The 22,785-nt window shown below is 47.3% G+C and overlaps 1 protein-coding gene across 2 annotated transcripts in view; it reads right to left on the bottom strand.

The window, feature by feature from the left end:
* LGR4 (leucine rich repeat containing G protein-coupled receptor 4) overlaps positions 1-22,785 on the bottom strand; it is a 422,284-nt gene that overhangs the window by 57,096 nt on the left and 342,403 nt on the right. The window lies entirely within an intron of this gene.

Raw genomic sequence — 22,785 nt, forward strand, 5'->3', positions numbered from 1 at the left:
TTGCATGCACTAGCTGTTGGTCATAAACTGGCTAAAAACATGCAAAAAGCTCTGACAGAATTAGGCCTGTGAGTCTGGCATGATTCCGGCAGAGGCTAGCTTGGTGTTACAGCTGGCACTTTAAAACAGGTCTACTTGAGACCACCAGGGGGGCACGGACCAAGGTGGCCACTTGGAGCAAGACCTCTGCAATACACCATCGCATGAGAGGGATACTGGCTTTCCCCCGGCTGCAAGAGAAGTGTCCTTTAATGTTTTATGGGCAGCAGAGATCGGCGGCACACCCCCAGAGTCGAGCGGAGACTTGGAACGTGTCCCCCGGTGGCAGGCCAGGCCCAGTAGAGCCAGCTGTGTAGCGGGTGTCCCAGGCTTGTGGGAGCACCCAGGGGAAAGTGACTGTGGAGCCCGAAATCCTAAAAACAGCGGGCCAAGAGGAGATCCAGAAGGGGGACTGCAGCAGAGCTGCAAGCGACCAATTCTGCACCGGGCCATGCAGAGCTAGTGAGGTGAGGAGCAGCCCGGGCCCGGGAGGTGAAATTGGCCAGAAACCGGGCCCCAGCCACTGTGGTGATAGAACAGAGGCGTAGTCAGCCTCCGAGAACAGTAGGGGAGAGGAGCCAGTTAGAAGCCGAAAGCAGCCCACCTCCCAGACTGGATGTCACCCAGGAGGGGCAGCAGGCCCGCTGATGAGATCAACTAGGAAGGGGGGGAAAGGGTGCCCCTCACCACCACCCCCCCCCCGACCACAGATCCAGTGGCGTGGTACTATAAGTCTGACAGGCCAACAGAGGGCAGGGTCGGGCTGCAGGGAGTTGGAGCACCGGAGGGTGGAGGACCGCCCGTCCCCCCCAGACAGAGAGGTTGGGGTAACATAGCCCACGGACCGGAGCAATTGTGTCCCCCAAAAAATACAGCAGCAAGGAGGCACGAACAGGCTCAGTAGGCCCAGCAGGAGGGGCTATCACCAGCGAGACACAGGCTCCTTGTGCTGGGATATACCACAGGGAAGGAGGAGGCTACACAGGGCCTGGGCCAACAAGGCACATCAGGGACGGGCAATGGAACCGACACAGGACAGCCCCTTTGCAACCTTACACACTGGACAGATCCCAGGGCCTGGCCTCACAGCAGAGGGGTCCCGGGTCAGGGATAGTGTCCCTACATCGTTTCTTAACGACTTAAAAGACATTTTCCAGGAAATCAAGGAATGAAAAACAATCATCTACAGTTCGACCTCCTAAACATGAAGAATGAAGCGCGGCTGGCAGACCTCGTGAAGAGGACATGTTGCTGAAACTTGATTACCTCGAAAACAGGGCGCGTTGCAACAACTTATGTATTCTTGGGATAAAAAAACATGGGCGAGACAGCTGCAGATGTTGGTAGGAAGGTGCAAGGTTCGAATAATTCCATCTTCATGGCAGATAGGGGGGTGGGGATGTCCAGCTGGAGAGGGCCCACAGAGGGGGCGTCAGAGGAGGTAGGGGCCCGAGTTCAATAGTGGTCCCTTTCCTGAGATACAGGGAAAAGATGGATGTGTTCAAACAAGCCAAGCGCCTGGGCAGTGTTCAATACGAGAAAGACACAGTCAAGGTATTCCATGACTTATCAGGTCTTACCATGTCCCGGTGTAGAGATTGCTGCCCCCTGACCCAATGGCTCACGGAGAAGGGCATTAGATATCGCTGGTGCTTACCCTTTGCACTAACTTTGAAAAGAGGAGAGGTGGACTACTAAATCACCAGTGGCCAGGAGGCGCAACAGGTTTTGCATGTCTTGGAGGTCATTTCCAATGAAGGCCCTGGAGAAGACGCCAGTGGGGTAGTGATGGAACTGAGTCAGAAGGGTAATCGAAGTGTAAAGAGAAGAATGCCGTGGGGCAGAAAATACAAGAAGCTGAACACTCCAATGGCGAAATAAGGTTGTTACTCTAGTTAAGGAGTGCAGACTGATGTAAATACAGGCCCTAGGTGGCCTGCAATGTTTATATTTAAATGGGGAAGGGAGACAATATGTGAGATGGTGAGCGAAGCATATTGGCCTTTGGTGGCCCATCACAAGTTGGTGGCCTGCAGGGAAGGAGGGGGTCCCAGTGTGAGAGGGATCGGGGGGCGAGAGGCAGATGGGGGAGAAGAGAGAGGGGAAGGGAACAGGGGGGAATGTCAGTCAGAAGGATAGGGCATATGTGCTCGCATGGAACAACTTACGAGCCCCACGGGAGCTATAAGGGGGCAAGGGGGTGGGGAGGGTTTTTGGGGTATTGGGGTGGGGTGGACAGTCCAGGAGCAATAGAATTTCTGGGCCTTAGTCGGAATAGAGTGGTCGGGACATTTGTTCAATGCCCTGAATGGTGCACATTGATACAGGGGGCCGGGGCCAAAGCACTTAAGACAGGGACCTTAAATGTCAAGGGCTTGAATTCACCCACTAAGCGATCTTTACTTGGAATGGAATTTCATAACAAGGTGCTGGATATATTGATGGAACAGGAAACAAGGTTGGCTTGAGGGGGAAGAAAGGCGCATCCCATGGGCTCAAATTGGACAGGAATTTTGGGTGTTGGGGCCCACTAAGCAGGCTGGAGTCTTCACCCTCCTTAATTGGAGAATCTGCATAGGTGAACCATGGGTCTGAAAAATGGCTGATGGGAGGGCCCTCATGGTCTCTGGGACCCTTGAGGGAGTTCAAGTGACCCTTGCCACAATATATTGTCTGAACACGGGACAGTCCCAGTTCCTACAGGAAGTTATGGGAGAGACACCCGTGTGGCGGGTTTACTCTTGCTGGGGGTGGCAGGGATTTTAATGTCCATGGATCCATGGATCACAGTGGTGGTCTTGGCCAACCAGGAGTTGGAGATACTTGGCCAGAGGGGGGGTCCTTCTCAGGTACATGACCGATCAGGGTCCAACTGATGTTTGGAGGGATTGCCACCTGAGAGTCAGGGGCTTCACTTTCTTCTCCCCAGTCCATGGGTCCAAAACAAGGATCGAATACTGGTGCATGCATCAGTCGCATGTTCAGAGTGTCACCGCCAATGAATGTATTCCCATCAGTTGGTCAGACCATGACATGGTTGATATGGGCATACTATGGACAGGCCTCAGACCTTGTGGTGCTGCAATGACATGCTACTAAAGGATGTGGCTTTTTTTTTTTTTAAAAGACCAAGGAGGCGATAGACGACTACTTTAGCTTCAACAACAATGGGGAGGATGACCTGGACCTGGGAATGGTCTGGGAGGCACTCAAAGCCACTTGGACCTGATAAGAGCGGGCGCTGCCAAGAAGAGGGTTAGGGCCCACCAGATGGAGAAGTTGAGGAGTGAGATCTGCGGATTGGAAGCCAGGGAATTTGACGGGGGGTAAGAAAGACGAGGACAAACTACAAATGGCAGGGGGAAAAACGACGGGAGTGGAAGGAACTGGAGGTGGGGAAGATGGTCTCTGGCCTACAGTTCCTCAACGGAGATTATGAGAAGGGAGACAAGGCAAATGCTTTGTTGGCATCAAGGCTCTGGGGGCAGAGGGCAGACAGGTGGGTGTCCAAAATTAAGGACTCTGGGGGGCAACTACACTCCACCATAGGAGGAAGTCGTCGAGGAATTTGCCACATTTTATGAACAATTGTACGGAAAAGAAAGGGGGGGGCTCGATAGAGGGCATGTCCCTGCCAACTCTCCACGAAAGTGAGGCCACAGACTTAGAAAGGCTGATCACCCAGGAGGCGGTATTGAGAGCGATTAGTTGATTAAAGCTGGGCAAGGCCCCTGGGAATGACTGGTATACGGCAGGGTTTGATAAGGCATTCTTGGGCTGCCTGGACCAGCACATGGCTAAACTGTTCAACAACATCTTGGACTTGGGGAAGGATCCTCCCGGTGGCCCTTCTGAGGGAGGCCAAGGCCCTAATGATGCAATTCTTTGGGCAGAACCAGAAACCCAGGGTGGGTTATGACACATTGATATTGCCCAAAGACCTACGTAGAGTGAGACTCCCAGACCCGATATTATATTATACGGCCGCACAGCTCAGAGCAATGGTCCCACACCTGACAGAGGACCCTGACAGACACTGGGTTTTTCTGGGAAATTACCATATGCGCCCTGCAATGGTGGGGAAATGGCTCTGGGTCCTGAGGAGAAATAGGGAACACCCATATCTGGGGGTCCATCTAGACGTGTTGAGTAAGGGAGCCAGGGTGCGAGGAATTACCACATGACCCTCTGTGATGAGTCATATTTGCCCCCCATGTACCGGAGAGATACCCGAACCAGAGAGGTACCAGATATTATTTGAGGCAGGACTCTCCAGAGTCGGTCAACTATGGGAGAAAGGGAAATTCATAGGGCTGTAGGAGCTGGGAGCCAGTTTGGGCATTGGAAGCCTGTCCGTGCTTCTCTACCTCCAGTGAAAAGGAGTCTTTACCACAGCAAACTGGGAGGAAAGGATCCAAAGAAACCTCACACCCCCGTGGAGAAGGTTCTCGATGGACCCACGGAGATGAAGGGTCTCATTTCGCTACTCAATAGAGCCTTGCTGGAACATCGGCCAGCGCACTGGAGGGACTCCGGCAGAGGTGGGAAGGGTTTCTGGGCCTGGACTTGAACGACCACCTCTGGCAGCTTATGTGTAGGAGGTGCTTCAAAACATCAATATCCTGTCAGTACAAACTCCATGGTTTGAAGCTACTGCACCAGTGGCCATTTGACCCAGTAAGGCTGTCTAGGATGTCCCCTACAGTGAATCATCCGTGCTTGCATGGCTGCGGGGACAAAGTCGACTGTTGGCACATGTGGTGGAGTTGCCCAAAGGTCCAGGTGTATTCGGCTGAGGTCCTGGGGTGGATCAAAGATGCAGAAGGGAGCAAATGGGTGATGGAACCTAGGTTAGTACTTTTTAGTTTGGACAAACAAGAGGGACAATGGCACACCCTACCCTCCATGGTTCATTTCCTTTTACTAGCGGCAAGAGCGTGCCGCGCAAGATATTGGAAGAGAAGGAGACTTCAAGTTTAAAGGAATGGTCTGACACAGCAATGGATATCTATCTCATGGAAAATATCACGCCAGCGATCCATGGAGGAAGTGTAGATGTGAAGGGGATCAATTCTGTAAAAGCTTTGGGTAGGAATAAGGGGTCATGTGCACAACTAAGACTTTCGTGCTGGGTCTCAGCAGAGACAGGAGCAGTCACAGGACATAAATTGAGTTCTAGTAGAGTTTGCTCGACCACTATGCGTGTGAGTCGTTTCTTTTGAGACCGAAAATTCAGGTATAAGTTGAGAGGTTTGTTGGACGATTGGTGGGAGGGGAAGGGGGAAATGAGAACAAATTAAAGATTCAGTGTTAGAAGCATTTACAGATGGCAGGTGCTCTCCAGTTGTCTTGTACCTTTCAATGTTTTCTTGAAATGAATCAAATTTAATTTACAAAACACATGTCTAATGGCGGGCAGAATTAATTTTCAAACATGTTAACAGCATTTATGGCACATACATTGCTGGAGAGCCCTACTGTTTACTTGGACATAATTACTAGAGAAACAAACAGAATTCTATGAGAGTAAGGTTGGGTATGCTCCCTTTAAGATGCAATTTGGTGAAATGGAGCCTGAATGAGTAGCAACCTGAGCATTGCTTCTGTATATTAGGACATAGGGACGACACTTTGCACTTTCTTCTGTTCTGCCTGCTGCAAAATGTTTTAAGGAGAAAGTGGATCCTACCAATAACTGGAGATAAAGGGCATTAGACATTTGAAGATGGCCTCTACTTATCTTACGAATTTGAACAAAAACATCATTTGTATACAGTGCTCACATTTGTAAGGCCATTCCCTAGCTGACAAACCACTGAATTGGATTTTAGGGGTTTCGTTTTAATATTGCCCCTTTTCACAGCCTATTGCGATGTTTTACTTTTCTTAATTGACAATGCAGGTTGTGAGAGTTCGACTTTTTTTGGGGGCATTTTGTTTTTCTTTAATAAGCTTTGTTTTTATGGTTTTCAATTCCCTTACATTTTATATGGTTGAAATCATGAATGTTGTATAATGTGCTGCTTTTATGGTGGACGATCACCAAAATATGATATGGCATTTATAACGTGCCTATACACAACTGTTTCAAGGTGCGACGAGGCAAGGGAGGGGAAGCAGAGAGAAGACAGAGAAAGTGATCCTGCTAGGCCAGGTGACATTGAGATCACGCAAGTGCAGGGGAGGGAGGGGGAAGGGTAAAAGTGCAGGGGCAAAGGGGAGGAGGCAGTGCAGTACATAGGATAACAGTAAAATAAATCAAGACAATAAATGATAAATAAAAGTGCGGCCAGCTTGTGGCAAGTGCAAGGGTAAATGAAGACATCGGGTGTCAAGTGCTATTAGGGGCTGTAGGGATACAGAAACAGTCCCGAGCGCAAGTGTTGCCAGGGGGGCAGTGCAGGTGTGCAACTGGCAGGGAGGGGACCTGGGCCCGAGATCAGAGGGTAGCCAGGTAACCAGTGCAGTTTCAGCTTCAGCCAGGAGATCGGCAGGGGAGAGGAGGAGAGAAAGCAGAAGTGAAAAGGAAGGACTTGAGGTGCTTCCGGAACCGGAGATGGTTCTCCTCAAGTTTCAGAGAGGCAGGGAGGCTGTTCCGGAGGGAGGCCTCAGCAGAAGAAAGATCTACCGCCAACTTGCTGCTTGGAGAAGTGACTAACCCTGAGGGAGTTGGAGTCAGATGAGCGAAGATATTTAGCAAGAGAGAGTTGAAGGTATTGAGATCCCAGAAGGCCTTGTGGACAATGCAGAGTGTTTTGAACTTAATCCACGCCGCCACAGAAAGCCAGTGCAGCGATTTCAGTCCTGGAGCGATACGATCCCTGGGCTTGAGGCCAAGGACAAGTCTTGCAGTCCTGTTTTGGATGAGTTTCAGAAGGCGGAGAGTAGAGGCAGGCAGATTTAGAAAGAGGCTGATGTAGTAGTCCAGCCTAGAGAGAACCAGAGCTCTGGAGACAGTGAGCTTCTAGGGGAAGGAGAGGAAAGGAAGAATACCTCTGAGGTGGTTCAGCTGATAGTGTGACTTCTTAGAGACGTCAGAGATGTGAGGAAAGAAGGAAAGTGTGGAGTCTAAAATGACCCCGAGGTTTTTAGCCTCACAAGTGGGAGCAGGAAGAGGGCCAAGAGAAGCTGTCCAGAGAGACAGGAAAGGAGAGAGCAGGTGTGCCAATGAGGAGAATATCGGTCTTACTGGCATTAAGGCAGAGATCATTGGTGGCACACCACTCCTGGATGTCAGACAATCAGATGAGAGAAGGAGAGAGATGGCAGAAGGGAGCCTGAAAAGGAGTCGAGTGTCATTTGCATAGCACTGAAAGTTAGGGCAGAGAGCGGCAATGCGATGGGCAAGAAGTGCCAGGTATTGGTTAAACGGCTAGGGAGATAGGTTAGAACCCTGCGGAACACCAGAGGTAGAGATAGAGGAGAGGAAGGACCCAAGTTGGACCTGGGAGGGTTGATCGGAGAGGAATGAGGTCAGCCAAGCCAGGGCCTGATCGGTGATACCCAGGTTATCACGGAGACGGTTGAGCAGAATGGCATGGTTGACCGTGTCGAAGGCAAAACAGAGCTCAAGTAAGATGAGGATACAGGGGGTGTTGGAATCAAGGTTGGAGAGCAGGTCTTCACGGATGTTCAGGAGAGCAGTTTTCGTGCTTCTGGCAGCTCCGAAGCCAGACTGTTGGTCATGGAGACAATCAACAGATGCAGAGTGCAGACTGAGCTGGGAGATGGCCAGCTTTTCCAGGAGTTTGCCTAGGAAAGGAGTGATGGAGATTGGACGAAAGTTAGCCGGGCAGGAAGGGTCGGCAGAGGGTTTCCTAAGAAGAGAGTGCACAAAGGACTTTTTTAGGGGGGAGGGGAAGACTACAGTGGTGAAGGAGTGGTTGCAGAAGTCAGCCAGAGCAGGAGCCAGGGTGTCAATGTGGTCCTTAATGGTTTTGGAGGAACAGGGGTAAACCTGTTTTGACAAGACTTTCATAGATCGGACTTGGCTAGGAACCTTGTCTGTGGAGAACAGGGGAAAGGCAGAGAAGGAGGGAGGAGAGGTGGTTGAAGAAGGGCCAGAGGAACAGCAGGGATTAGAGAGAGGAGCGGGAGAAGAGGAAGACAAGAGGACAGGATTGCCTGAGTTTTAGAGATAAAATGAGAAGCCAGGGCTGTGCAGAGGGCCTGGGAGGGGACAGGAGAGGTAGAGACTGCAGCAGGATTGGCCAGCTCCTTGCAGATTTTAAAGAGTTCGGCCGAGTTGTTAAATCCCGCGGAGACATGGGTTTGTATGTGGGCTCCCTTCTTGGTGCGGACGGAGAGCCGGTATGGCCTTTGGAGCAGGCGGCCAGCCAGTTTGTCAGAGGATGTTACAAAGGGCACCTATTTCCGCTCAGCCACCCTGCATTTGCATTTAAGGGTGACAAGGTCTGAGTTGTACAAAGAGTTGCACTTGGCTTTGGGCTTCAAGTGAATCCTCATGACAGGGGCAAGAACATCGAGAGTATCAGCTATAGCAGAGTGGAGCATGGAAAAGGCTGTGTCAGGGTGTGAGTCAGCCAAAGGGTAAGGGGGGGGGCAAGAAAGTGGTGGCAAAAGCCTCTACTGACATACTCTTCATGGGTCGGATAACTGAGAAGGTAGGTGGCAGTGCTGGAGTTGGCTTGGCCTGAGGGGTAGAGAGGGTGAGATGGGAGGAAAGGAGAAAGTGATCACTCTAGGAGAGAGGAGTGGTGAGAGGGATTGAAAGGGGGAGGTCTGAAGAGATTGCAACATACAGAGTGTGCCCTGCAGAGTGAGTCGGGCCAGAGGGGAGAATAGAGCGAGAGTCGCAGAGGTCAGGAAAGAGTCCAGTGGAAGGACAGGAAGCATCAGGTGGATGTTGAAGTCTCCAAGAAGGAGCAGTTGAGTGGTTGAGACCAGGAGGGAAGAGGAGAGGTCCACCCGCTCAGATAAGGAAGGAGGAGATCTGACCAGAGATCTGACCAGGTGGCCGATAGATGGTAGCCACAGTAAGGGAACGGCCAGGAAAGCAAGAGCCTGCAGACGAGGCATTCGAAAGAGAAGGCCTGCATAGGAATGACAGAGGCAGGAATCCACTCAGGGAAGATCAGGGCTACACCCCCTCCAGAACTGTTGGATCTGGGCACGGATAGGATCTTGTAGCCATCAGGAATGAGAGTGTCAAAGCTTGTGACAGAGCTGGCCATGATCCATGTCTCTGTGAGACCGAGGACATCGAGGTCAAGTTCCTCCAGGAGGTGGCAGATGTCAGAGGAGTGTTTGACAGCTGAGCGAGAGTTTAGAGCGGCAATATGGAGAAGGTTGTGGTCTTTGAAAGACTTCTGGGGAGGGGTGCAAATCAGAGGCACGCCGTACAGAGGTGTAGAAGCAGCCCGATGGGGGCAGAAGAGGCCAAGTGAGCCAAGGAGGAGACTGCAGGGGTAGGTGAAGAAGCTGTGGAGGGGAGAGAGGGGACAGCAGGAGAAGAAAAGAAATTGAGGCGCGGGAAGCATCTATCAAAGGGGGGAAGGTTGGCTTGAGGGCCTTGGACCAAGACGGTACCATTCAAGTAAACATTCAAGTAAACATTAATGATGACCATAGAAGAGTGGAAGGCGGCCAGGAGGGCCTTCCACCGGGTGTCACCATCAATGGGAGAGGAAGAGAAGGGAGAGAGCACAGAGACCATATGTAGAGTCCATAGGTCTAGCGAGGGAACGACAAAGAGGATGTCAGTAAAGGTTTGCCTGGAGGAGGCACTGGTATAGGTGTCAGCGATGGGGAGGCCTACCAGATTTAGTGAGGAGAGCAGAATAGTCGATAGAGAAGCAGTTAGAGAAGATAGGAGAGAGCACCATAGAGTAGGTAGGGGGAGGAGTGAAGAGAGAGAGAGGAGACAAGTTGAAAATTGGACACGTCGATAGGCGCTTAGATAATGGTAGAAAGGTTTGCTAGAGGAGTGCTTTGCTAGGGGGCGAAGCCACAGAACGTCACTACTTTCACACTGTAATTATTAAAAACAGGAGAAAAAACACCCAAGTCCGAGAGTCCTGTATAGTATTGTTAAGTATTGTATTGTACCCTAGGCTGCTGACCGCATGGAACCTCTTGGCACCAAGGGGATTTGAGGTGCCCTACCTGTATGCACACAAAAAAAGGTAAAAGAATGTGAGTTGCCACTAGTCCTTCGCCGATTGCTGCTCACTGGCATGAGTAGGAACAGAAGAAAACAAACACTGAAGGAACTGGAGCCCCAAGCACCAATCTGTTCATAGCGTAGGGCCACGCTGCTTCCACTAGCAGAACGTAAAAAGAACCGCCTGCTCTCCCGCTTGCACTTCTTTGAGCCCGTGCACCCAGTCAGGAAGAGACAACACGCCATTCAGGTATCCCACTCCTGTATCAGGTCAAGAACACTTAAAGAAAAGAAAAAGCAAAACCCCCATTTTGTGCGGTTCCCTGTGTGGTGCTCATGAGGAGCCAGAAGTAAACTGGCCTGCTGCATACAGGGTTCTATGTTCCCGTCTAAATATAAGTGCCACCAAACCATATCTGCAGGGACCTGGTCTTCAAAATTATCACTCTGCCCTCAGCCCAGGAACAACCTCTGCAGCAGTTTACAGTACAGAACAAAAAGAACCTGCTTCTGCATATGAGCTCCAGTGCCTTTCTGGAAAGGATAAAAAGGTAGCCTGCTTGTCTGGCCACTCCCTCCATGGTAATGCAAGCACGGGGAACACTGTGTTCCACCTTTGTCTCAGTCGGCCTGCAAGGTGCCTTATCAGAGCTTCTGGCTCATTCATAAAACATTTTAACAAAATAACCCTCCAACTTACTGCCACAGTTCAGGTGAGGAAACACTTCTGCCCCCTTTAACCTTCCATGCAGTGGAGCGGACAGAAAGAAATAGAAGGCCCAGCGTCTGTGTAAAAGTAAAAAAATTTAAAGACTACCCAGGCCACCCAGTATAACGCTCTCTTGCAAGAAAGAAAGCAGCACGGGTCCAATTCATTCATGGGCTCAGCAATCTACTCTAAGGAACTCCTGCACATTATAAACACCAAGTAAGGATGGCCTGGGATCCAGGTCACCCCTTCGCATCAGCGGCTTACTGGCCAACCAAGTAAAAAAGAAAACACATTGCGCCAGGATTCTCATGCTATATATACACAAGGCCACAGTGAATCTAACCTAGAGAGCTATATATATATATATATATATATATATATATATATATATACATTCCCCAGGATTGATATTGCCGAGTCTTGGCCCACGAAAATTAGTGGTGCCAGCATTACGAAGGGCACCAAAGTTTTCATTGCCCAAAAGCAAACTTAATTAGCCTGCAGCCCCAGCAGACAGAGGTAGCTCCAACCCCTCTGGCATGTCTTGCAGAGGACACTAAGCCTGCTGGGGGATTTCCGTTTCTTTATGGTTTCATTTTTGACAGTCTGAAGCGGTCATTAGCTAGAAAAGACTCCTAGGTATAAGGTATGGTGAAAGAGCAACTCTCAGTGCAAGATATTTGTAGCACTACATTTACCAGAGCGGACTAAGTGGGCAGAGAAATAGAACATTCCCTAGAACCACCAAATAGGTTTTTGTACTGTGAATGTCTTAAGAAACATGTTGAAAGAGGAGGACACAACTAGAGGGAAAGCCGCTCCGTTTGTTGCATTCCTAGAGTTTGTAGCTGCCTTTAACAGCATCGATTGCTCCCACCTTTGGGCTGAAGAAGTTGCCTGGATAATCACCTTTTGCCATTAATAACACTTCGGCATAAAGAGAATGGCACTAGATCAAGCAAGCTGATGGTGGACATTTCCAACTAAAATATGCACAAATTATCTTAAGCAGCTCATTTTACAAAATATATCCATATACCTCCCTAAAGTCTGCATATAAACTGACCTTTATGGATGACACGGTTCTTGAGGACATCACCCATATCAGCCTAAAACCTAGCTTGGATACTGCATGTGAATTCACTAGGATCAAGATTCTGAGTTGGGGGTAATACAAGTTAAGGTACTCAATTTACATGTCCTCTAGGAGCCACAGGACTGAGAGAAGTTTCAGAAAGTGCATACATTGGATCTTAAATTGCAGATTGTGTAATAGAATTAACACCTTAAAACTCTAAAACATTTGTACACAGTGTTATACAAAACCAATTAAGTATGAGGAGTTTGTGCAAGTTGTTCATCAGAAGGTCTTTATTAAAAGCGATTTTGGACACGCTGTTTAAATGGCTACCAAACCTGGTTAATGTCGAAAGCAGTGCAGGTTTGGCACAAAAGTAATGAGTGTTTAACACAGGTCAAAAGGATATAATGGAAATGTGCGATTTTATATAACATATGTACTTATGTAAATGATTTGTATTGAATGATGAATAAAGAGATAAATAAGGATAAAAGGAAATTAACCATTTAATTTGTGGTCACCCCTACTTCAAAACCTATTCATTGTGGTGAGATTTTTGAAGTTTTATTTGAACATAAATGTGTATCCCGATAATTAATTGGGACTCTCAGATAAGTGTCGTCTCCACTGGTCACCTACACCTCTGCTTTGCCTCCCTCCACTCGAAACCAGGCTTCCCAATAAAGCCCCCCACCCTCGGTGATTCTCACTCAAATGCCAGTAAAACGAATGGCAGCTAACTCAGTATCTTTATCCTTTTTCTCCAACGTGGCCAACAGGTTGTGGCCTTTTCTATCAATTTCCATCTGGAACCTAAGGGACCTCAAGGTTTTCCTGGATCATCCACTTTAATGATCAAATCCACAGATTCACTCACCTACCAGTCTCCTTTGGTCTCTCACACCCATCCCCCCTCCTTACCACATTCTCTACACAGTTACTGGTCACTCCCACTGCTCCTACCTTGGCCATCCAAATCACCTCTACCCTGCTCCTTATTGTCTGATCCCAGTTTTCCACTCACTCTCACTGTGTGTCTCTCTCCCCCTCTCTCTCTCTCTCTCTCTCCTCACCCTGTGTCCTGTTCTTACAAAACTCTCTACTCCTGTCTCTGCCTGCCAACTCTCCCGCTCCCAAACACTCCACTCTCTCTTCTCTCTCTCCTCTACTCTCAGCTTCCCTTCCCTCTCACAACCTTCTCTTAACTTCACCCTTTTCACTCTAACATCCTGCAGTCACTCACTCACAAACAACTCAATTGGTACCACTCTGCCACCCAGCATCTTACCTTCACTCTCTCACACCACAACCATAGTCTCCTCAGAACTCTTCCTTACCTTCTGCTCCCTCCTCGTTGGTCTCTTGGACCACTGCTCTTGATCTCACCTGAATATCTTTAATCTGCTTTTGAACTTGATGGAATTTTATAACAACCTACCTCATCCATTGGTCCTCCATGTCACATGGTCCCAATGGTCAATCTCTAGCTAAGCTATCCATCTGTTGGGACTTCCCATGGAAACCTTTAAACAGCCATTTCCACAGGCTTCTCACTTCTCTTGTGGAACCCTTCCAGCATTGGTGTAATTTTCTTCCAACTGGGTTTGGGAGCCATCTCCAGGTCCTCCTGGTTCAACTGCAATCTGTTTTCACGTACAGTCCTGGTTTGGTTTTCCTCCCATTCCCCTGGGGTTCGTAGGTTTGTTATTGGGTATTACCTTCTATTCGGGAATTAAAATTCAAGTCCATTCTTACGCCAGTCATGATACCATTTCTCTGGGCCAGGGGTGGGTTTTTCCCTGTTGCGTCCAGGTGTATTCCGATGTCTTGCAGTTATGAAAAAGATTCAATTTGTCCAGAAAAGAGGTTTGCAGGCATTGATACCAATTTCCTTACATGTTCATACACTCTCGGGGATTATGGACTGGGCTGCCCATTAACCCACCCCCTTCATGGAAAAGTTTATTTGTAAATTGAAACACAATTAAACAAAATAAGTGTTATAAAAATGTAATCTATAGAATTATTTAAAACCTTAAATATTTGTGTGTGAACTACTAGTGTTAAAACCATATAGTCTCTGGCAAGGGGTATTTATTAGATATCAGCAAATGTAATTCTACTAGCACAGCACATTTTTTGATCACTTTGCACAACTGATTTGTGCTATGAAAAGGTGTTTTGTCCTAGCTAGCACCATTGTTCTAACCTAGTTGTGTCTTTACCATTCAGGAGAGTGAACGTGCACTCTTCACAAGCCACTTAGTGGTTTATAATATCCAGAAAATACATGTATACTGTCTAAAGGAGTTTTAAATCACTCAGTTTGCTTTGTGTATTACGTTTTTCATTGGAGTTGCCATTTTACTCATCTGTCCTTGCATTACGTATGTGCTGCATTTGAGTTGCAGGTAAAAAGGAAGGATTCTGGAATTTGCTCCATATCCCACTCGAGGTGGAGCAACATTACAGTCATTTCATGAACAGAGCACATGCGTGGCCCTTGCATGTTCAACAACCACTTGGCCCCTTAATTCTCGCAGAGAAAGTTTGGAGTGCCCAATGAGTGGCGAGACCACTCTGCTGCCACTTTGTCCATTTTGCAGGTTGCGGTCACACTCTGCATCTGTAAGCCCGTTCCACCATTGTTCTTGCAGGTTCCCAACCACACATGTTCAGGAAAGTACACTAAGCCACCTTACCGCTAGGTATCCACATAGTGTATACTATATAGCACCAAGGGTTGCACTATCATGCCAGCAGACCTCTGCTCTCGTTTGGATGTATTGACTGCTATACCATTGGGGAACAAAGATAGGTTGATGTAAAAGGAATTTAAGTTTACAGAGAAGTGTTCCTTTAGGATTGTTCCAAAAACATGGAATATGCATGATGCAGGTTGATAGTTTGTTCCACAGTATGAGTGCATCATAGCACGAGGCGGCTACTATGCTGTTTTCTTGACTTTTGACCATTTCTTTTGTTTCCAACCTGCAAATGACTCGGCCTTACATTGTACACTGGCCTCCAGATCCCTTGACTTTTTCCTCTCTGTGGGGACGGGTGCTCGTAGATAATGCTTTGAAGGCAATGCAGACCGAAGGGATGTAGACATGTAAGGGATGTCGGAGCAGTTGTCGAGGAAAGGGGTGTCGTGGTCACATTTCTATGTAAATAACATTCTTTTGCACATCTCGGAAGTGACCTCTGCCTTTGTGTATATAATGAAGAGTGCTGCGTAGTGATTGGACAGCTTTCACATGGGCCAGAGTACCTGCAAGGAGGGTGTTAAACTGTCCAAGTGAGGCAGGACCAGGACTTGAGCAGTTATGAAGGCATCTCTTGGGAGAAAAGGCTTTATTTTTCCAGGGATGGGCTAATTTATGTCATTCCGAATTTTCTTGGTGTTGCAAGTCTTGCATGGAAGCTCACTCTCAATGGGAAATCAAAGGGCTTTTGTGTAGTGTGTGCGTAGAGGTGTGCATCCATCAGGTTTTGTCTCTTTACTTGTGTGCAACTGGCATGATTTGCAAGCAGGATGAATTCTGTTTTTGCTGTGGTTTAATTTGAAGTAGGCACTTGGCATCCGTGTTTGCTGGAAGGAGAGGCAATGTTAGAGTAGATATGCAGATTTGATACTTGGATATAACGGAGTATATGGTCGGATTTTGATATCAGGATTGGTGGGAGTTTTCCTAGCAGTTTTATGTAAAAGGAGAAGAAAGTAACATTAGCACACCAGCAGCTTTACTATAGGGAGCGGGGAAGGAATGCAGACAGACACTTTGAAGGCCCTCTGGCTCTAATCGGTAATCACTGTGGACTCCGCCCATCCCCACCATATAAACACAGATGGATGGAGTCCCCAAGTTTGTACTCGCATGTGTGCACACACACAAATACTGGCCATATGTGTATAAAAGCTGATAGTTAATAACAATAGAAGTGAACATCTGCTTAATGCCAGTAAGAATGAGATGCTCCTCATTGGGACACCCGCTCCCTCCTTTCCTCTCCCTCTCTGGCTGCTCACTCTGGGCCCTCTTCCTGCTCCTTCCTGTGAGGCCAAGAACCTTGGTGTCATCGACACCACTGTGTCCTCCTCTCCTGACATCTCTGATGTCTCGAAGAAGTCAAACTATCAGCTGCACCGCCTCAGAGGTATCCTTCCTTTTCTCACTTTCTCCCAGAAGGTCACTGTCTCCAGAGCTCTGGCCCTCTCTAAGCTGGACTATTGTAACACCCTCTTTCTAAATCTTCCTGCCTCTACTCTTCAACCTTTTCAACTTATCCAGAACAGGACTGCGAGACTTGTCCTTGGCCTCAAGCCCAGGGATCGTATCCCTCCAGCTCTAAAATCTCTTCACTGGCTCCCCGTTGCTGCAAGGATCAATGCAAGACCCTCTGCTTCATCCACAAGGCTTTCTGGGGCTTCAGACCACTCTACCTCCAACTTTCTCTTCTAAAACATCTTCCTTCCAGAGCTCTCTCCTCATCCACCTTCAACTCTCTGAGGGTCAGGCCCTTCTCCAAGCAGAGAGTTGGGGGCAGATCTAGCTCCTAGTCTCGGGCCTCCCTCTGGAACAGCCTCCCTGCCTTTCTCAAACTTGAGCAGTACCACCTCCGGTTCCGGAAGCAACTCAAGACCTTCCTTTTCCCTTCTGCAGACTCTCTTCCTCTCCTCTGCTGATGCACCTGACTGCTCCATGCACTGGTCACCTGGTCACTCTCTGAACTCAGCCCCAGGCTCCTGCATATCCAGTTGCCCTCGCACTGCATCCGGGCTCCCCAGCATTTGAGGGTGTGTATCTGCAAACCTACAGTCCATTCTCTCTGCACTTATGAGTCACCCGCTGACTGCACTTGTGACTTAACTGCACTTCTCCCCTTCCCTCTTCCCTGCACCTGCGCGATCTGAATCACACAAGGCCTAGTAAGATTGTTATTTTGTCCTCCCTTTTTGCCCCCCCCCCCCTTATCCTGTAGCACCTAGAAACACTAATGTACAGGCACGTTATAAATGCCACATCATATAACATTGGAAAGATCACAGATTATTTTCAACCTATTTGACGAACAGCATGGTTTAAGATGGTACTTTATGGCCCAGTTCACCTGTAGGTGCCCTTAGCACACAACAATGTGACACCATGTGACAAACGCCACAAAACCCAAGAATATATTGCCCAAGGAACAGCCAGCAATTATGTATACGTTTATTTTATTTTTCATTTATAACGCTCTTAATATCAGAGAGTGGTTTCTAAGCATTGGATCGGGAGTCGAGCCTATGCTGCGCCGCTTTGTCTTGTTTCCAGGACAAATGCGTTGCCCCTGAGCTATCCTGCCTCTCAAGATCATTGACAGGATGCCAGTGACACCACAGTGTTAACTTTAAATTGGTCATCATGAGAATAAAGGAATAGAACAGTGTAGGGGGCACCATGCATCTATCCCAAGTTAACATATTTTAAATAAACTAATTGCACTGCAAGGAACACACCTGTGGGGAGACCACTGTGTTGGAAATACCTGAAATAAATGCATATTAAGCTTATACAGCAGCCATCCGAGTGCATGGTTGAATGGGGGTCGTCTGTTTATATCTGCTGACACTATTTAGAGATAAGGGTGCTTAAAACATGGAGATTATGTGACTTGCTCAGGATCACACAATATGATCAAGTGAAAGAAATTAGAGCTTGGGATACACGTTCCACCACCAACAGCTTAAATAGGACAAAGCTCAAGCCAGAGAAAAATCATTTAACAGAGGTTCTCACACGTCATTGTTTAATATATCTAGCCACGATTATGCTTTAATATGCGCCATATTATAACAAGTCTTTATATTCTCTATGTATGCATTGTATGCAGTTGCATTATGTACACAATACTACTTGATAAGATGCAGCCATGACTGTAAAATAAACCTATGTATGAAAAATGTGAGGGCACTGAAAGCCACTCACCCACTGATAAAAGAAATGGTCACATTTAAAACTGTGCCCTTTGCCCACGAATCTATACATGACCATTCTACAACTACCTCCCCAGTCTTTGTCTTTCATGCCACCACCCCAAGCACCTGAGATCCGCAAACTAGCAGTCTTAAAATCTCTCAAAACAAATAGAAAGGTTAGGCGGTGCCACACAGCATGTCCTCTGGATTCACCTTCTTGGACACTTTTTCAGCCCATCTACAGGTCAAGTAGACATTTCTCAAATTCCGGAGGGATATGGTGGAATATCTGCACGCCATGACTTCATACACACTTGGTGCAATGCCTGCACCCTTCCTCATGTGAAAATGCACCATATGGGTACGATGTAGAAGACCAGCTTCAACGCTTGGAAAGAAATCTATACACCACGACTTTAACGTTGTTCTCTATGTCCACTCAAAAGGTGCCCTCACCATAAAGGACAGACCCCACCCGGAGACACATTAACAGTTTTGTTCTCTTAAGGCCCTTACCGTCTTTGCACTCACCGTCCCCTTCCAGTGCTCTGATGCAACTATACACGTCATCGAGTGATTTACAAAGCCAATCCATAATAAAATAATAATGGGGAACGATATTGTAATCACCATTAAATGTAGATCCAAATCAGTGGATCAAAAGACTACATAATGAATCATCAATGTGAAAATGATCTGTGTGCAATTAGGAGTAAAATGTATTCCAAAGGATATGCCTCTCAAATTAGACTCGTCGCGAGTATGTATTAAGGTAATCGTATCAAATGTTTGTATCATATATGATTACCACTCATTAATGTATCAAAAGCACATATTTGTATCATGCGATCAAACATTTCCTTATGAAGAATGTGTCTCATGGGAGCATCGTTTGTCAACTTGGACACAATCATCTTTATGGATATCTTTCAAGTTTCAGTCTTGCATTTACAATTTCAAATGACGGTCCTACCAAAACATTTTTAAAACCTTCCATAATTATAAATCAAGAAAGAGTGGACGGTGAAGAGTGTCTATAATTCACATGTCGTATGACAGGTTCATGTACCAGAAAGCTCCAGCAATTAATAGTCTACACATTCAATTTCTGTACAATCTGATTTTCTCACTTAAAAAAAAAAAAAAATCTTGTGCAGTCTGCTTGATCTCACCCACCCACCCTTTCCATTGTAGGCCCATTGGGTACAAAGCCCTCATTGACATGGAGTGGTAAGTGTGACGAACGGCATTAATGTGCGCTGGCCACGGCTACATTCCACAGCAATGACCCTTAGCAGATCGCCTACTTTCCACAGAGGAAAAGATCATTAAAAAGCCATGATTGCTATTTTTCGTCCTATGCTGCACGAAAAATTGGAAGCTGTGGTTCTGGGAAGAACGCAAGTGTACTCAAGGTCAATAGATGCGGCTCATCAATCTTCCTGCAGGGCACAGTACGCCTGCTGCATGCCAATGGGTGCAGGCCCATGCAAGTACACTTGTGTACAAGCAAACAGACACTCTTCATTTGACATTCATTCGCCTTAGAAGCCTCGTAAAATTAACTTGAACATGTTGGCGTGGCACAGTAACTAAAAAGCAAACTGACTAGAATGAAAAAAGCCAACTGAAGCTAGAGTTTAAAGCAGTGGGCCTCCTGGTCACATTTTGATAAATTAAACGGATTGCTTCTGCGCTCTTTGGATGCCCGATTGGATTTAAGCACAGATAACGTCTCGCCAGACATGCTTCCTTGCCCGATATAGTAGGGATGGGGCAAAGGTAGGCCCTTTCTGGAATATCAACATGTATTAAAAATGCACTTCTTGGATGTCCCTCTTGCCCTAGCCACAATGATCGGGTCTGGTTTTTCCAGTTAGGAACATCCAAGAGTCTTAGACGCAGAGGTGACTGTCCGCGTACCTGAACAAATACTCACCAAGTGAAAATTTCCAAAGCAAATATTCGCACCGTCGGCCCAACCAAGCACCGGGAAAGAACATGCTGTTAGGAATAGGAGCATTAGGCTAGTAATTACATTCACTTTACACAGTGGGTCCCAGCTCCGGCATTGTGCTTCGTCAGAGAGGAAAACACAAGCGGACATTCAATGGAAAGCCAGTTTATTATGCTTTGGAGGTGCTATTCCACATTCTCATTGGCACATGCTTCCTAAAACATTGACAAATTTCTCTTAAGGCTTCGTTGTTCCACTTGGTACCTTTTGTATTCTAAGAGGAGTTAGTGCGTCCTCATGGTTTTTATTACTTTTTTTCAATTTCTGTTCACCAGAGTCATTCACATTCCTCCTTTTCAAGTAGATAAAACAGAGCATGTGACTTTTAGGGAAGTGTGCAGTGGTGGGTTTCATGTTCAACTCTGTTTAGGCAGTGTGACGAATCTTCGGATGTCGTCCCTTCTTCCCTAGGTGGAGCACCTTCCCATGTGACCAGGGAGGGGAGACCGCTACCCGATGGTCGTCCTGGTGGTGATACTCAGCGGTAGGATCACATGGGTGGGAGGTCCCCCTGTGGGATTAGGGACGACCTTCAGGAGAGAACACTATATCCCCTCGCACCCTCCCTCAACACTGTTCTCTTACACCCCCCATTCCTGCACTTTTGCTATATATCTCAGGTGGAAACCTCTGGTAAGGAAAACATGCATAAGGTATCTAATGGCAGTACCGAGATGAGAAAGAGGACAGGAGCAATGAAGATCAATGCTGAGAAATCAAGACACATGTTCTAGTTGTTTGAATCGACTGGCTGGTCCGCTGCCATTCATAACAGGAGAAGAAACGGAACAATGGTGCATTCTACCTCTTGGCATGGACTGGGAGCTTGGCAGGCTACGCGAAGGAGGTCAGACCAAAGAAGGAGACTGAGTCGGGGAAAGCAGCATGTCCACAAGGGTCCCACGAAGAAGGAAGATTCCTGCAGAGGGGGAAATGCTCGTACCAGGAGCACAGACTGACAGCGCATGAAACCCACCGGTGGGCTGCTGGAGAGGCTCACGGGACACTGGATAAGGCTCTGTGTAGCTGGAGAAGCCACAGATGACCATGGGAAATCCAAACCCAACCGGAGTGCGGCGGCCAGCTCCCAGGAGGTACCAGGGTAGCTGAGGCTGGAGTTGGGCAGACCCAGAGAATGCGAGAAACACCAAACGAAATAAGGACTAACATTTACAAACATTTACAGACACCGCAATACAGTAAAAGGTGCCTGGGGCCCATATTGGGAAAACACAACGCAAAGAGCATTAAGAGGAAATACAAACTTTGCACTTACAATTGACATTCACATACATTGGCAGGGGAGTAAACCAAGGCTGTGGCATTAAGAAACATCAGATAATGAACAGCAAGTGCGACCAAGAAAATGGGTCTGGGACCCTTGCTGGGGAGGTACACCCCGACCAGTTACAGAGAAATACAAAGTTTACACCCACAAGTGACGCTCCGAGACCTAGGCAGGACAGTTAACCAAGGTTGTGGGTGGACTGAAACCAGAGAGAAGGCTGGTGAGTACAAGGTTATTGAATATCCCCCCCACTTGGCAGGAGAGTGTACCAAGAAGGGGGGTACTGAGAAAACCAGTTCAGGGACATCAGCACAGTCTGGGAGAAAGAACCAGGCTATTCTTCCTCGTCTCAGTACCCTGGGAACCGGGTCTGCTCAAAGGGCCTAGGGTAGGCAGGTCTGCCAAACGTAGATAAGGACATGTGTTGAACATTGAAGAGACATAAATCACTTTGGATAAAGCTGGAAAGACTCTGGACAAAGGCAAGCAACCCCATGAGTATTGTGGAACTTGTGCTTGCTTTTCTCCATCTTTTTGGAACTTTTGTTTTGAACTGCAACACAGGGCTACAGGTCAGTAGCCAAAACATGTTTCCCTTGTCACATTATATCAAGTTTAGTTTGTGAGGGTTAGTTAGGATTTGGACACAGGAGGGCAGACTTTACTTAAGACATTCTGAGACACTTTCATTTGCTAGTTTTGTTGAGGCGGGCAACCCCTTCTTAGATTAGCGATAAGGCTGGTTGGGATTTCCTTCAGCCTCCCCCATTTTAGTTGTTAATAAAAGTCTTTGCCAATCAATATGCCACCCTTGCATCTGCCTCTTACTCCTAGACCCTCACATCAATGTCATTATTCTTATTTATATGTTTTAAGCGATGGTACATCCATAATGAAGTGGATATCGGGGAGAACATCGCTTAAAACCAGCATACATGCCTTCTCATGACAGTCACTACTTTCCAGTCATGCTTAATATTTATTAACCTAGTTTGGATTCTGGGATTGTATATTCAGAGATGTTCATCTTTTAGGTAGGTGAAATCACCCAGACACACACCCAAACAGACACCCACCACCACCGACCCTCCCACCCCCGAAGTTGGACTTCTTTAGAAATAAAGCCCAATCATTGCAATACTTACCAACACATCTTCCGCTTTTGGTTTGCAGAACTCTGGTCCACCTAATGGGACAGACATGCACCCATGTGATCGTAAACTATTCTTCCCCCGCTGCATTCCCCCATTGCTTTGTTTGCATCATCCATTTGCTGCTTTTCAATCCTCTTATCCTTCACTTGCGAATTTTCTTTTCTCCAGCAGACCAAAGTCTGGATACCATAGAAGGGGGCACAGTATGCCATTCCATGGACAAGAAGCAGTGCCCTAAAACTACTACAGTGGTGATTTGGTGCAGTATAAAAGCCTTATAACGTAACATTTGTAGGTTCTCCTTTGACATTATGTTTATGGCCATATGCTACCCAGCATGTGGTGTGCTATTGGTCTTAAATTCTTTTTTTTTTTTTTTTTTTAAATAAAAACACGGAACAGGCCCCCT

Source organism: Ambystoma mexicanum, chromosome 11, assembly GCF_040938575.1.
Source record: "Ambystoma mexicanum isolate Mex_15411 chromosome 11, UKY_AmexF1_1, whole genome shotgun sequence".
NCBI classification, from domain to species: Eukaryota; Metazoa; Chordata; class Amphibia; order Caudata; family Ambystomatidae; genus Ambystoma; species Ambystoma mexicanum.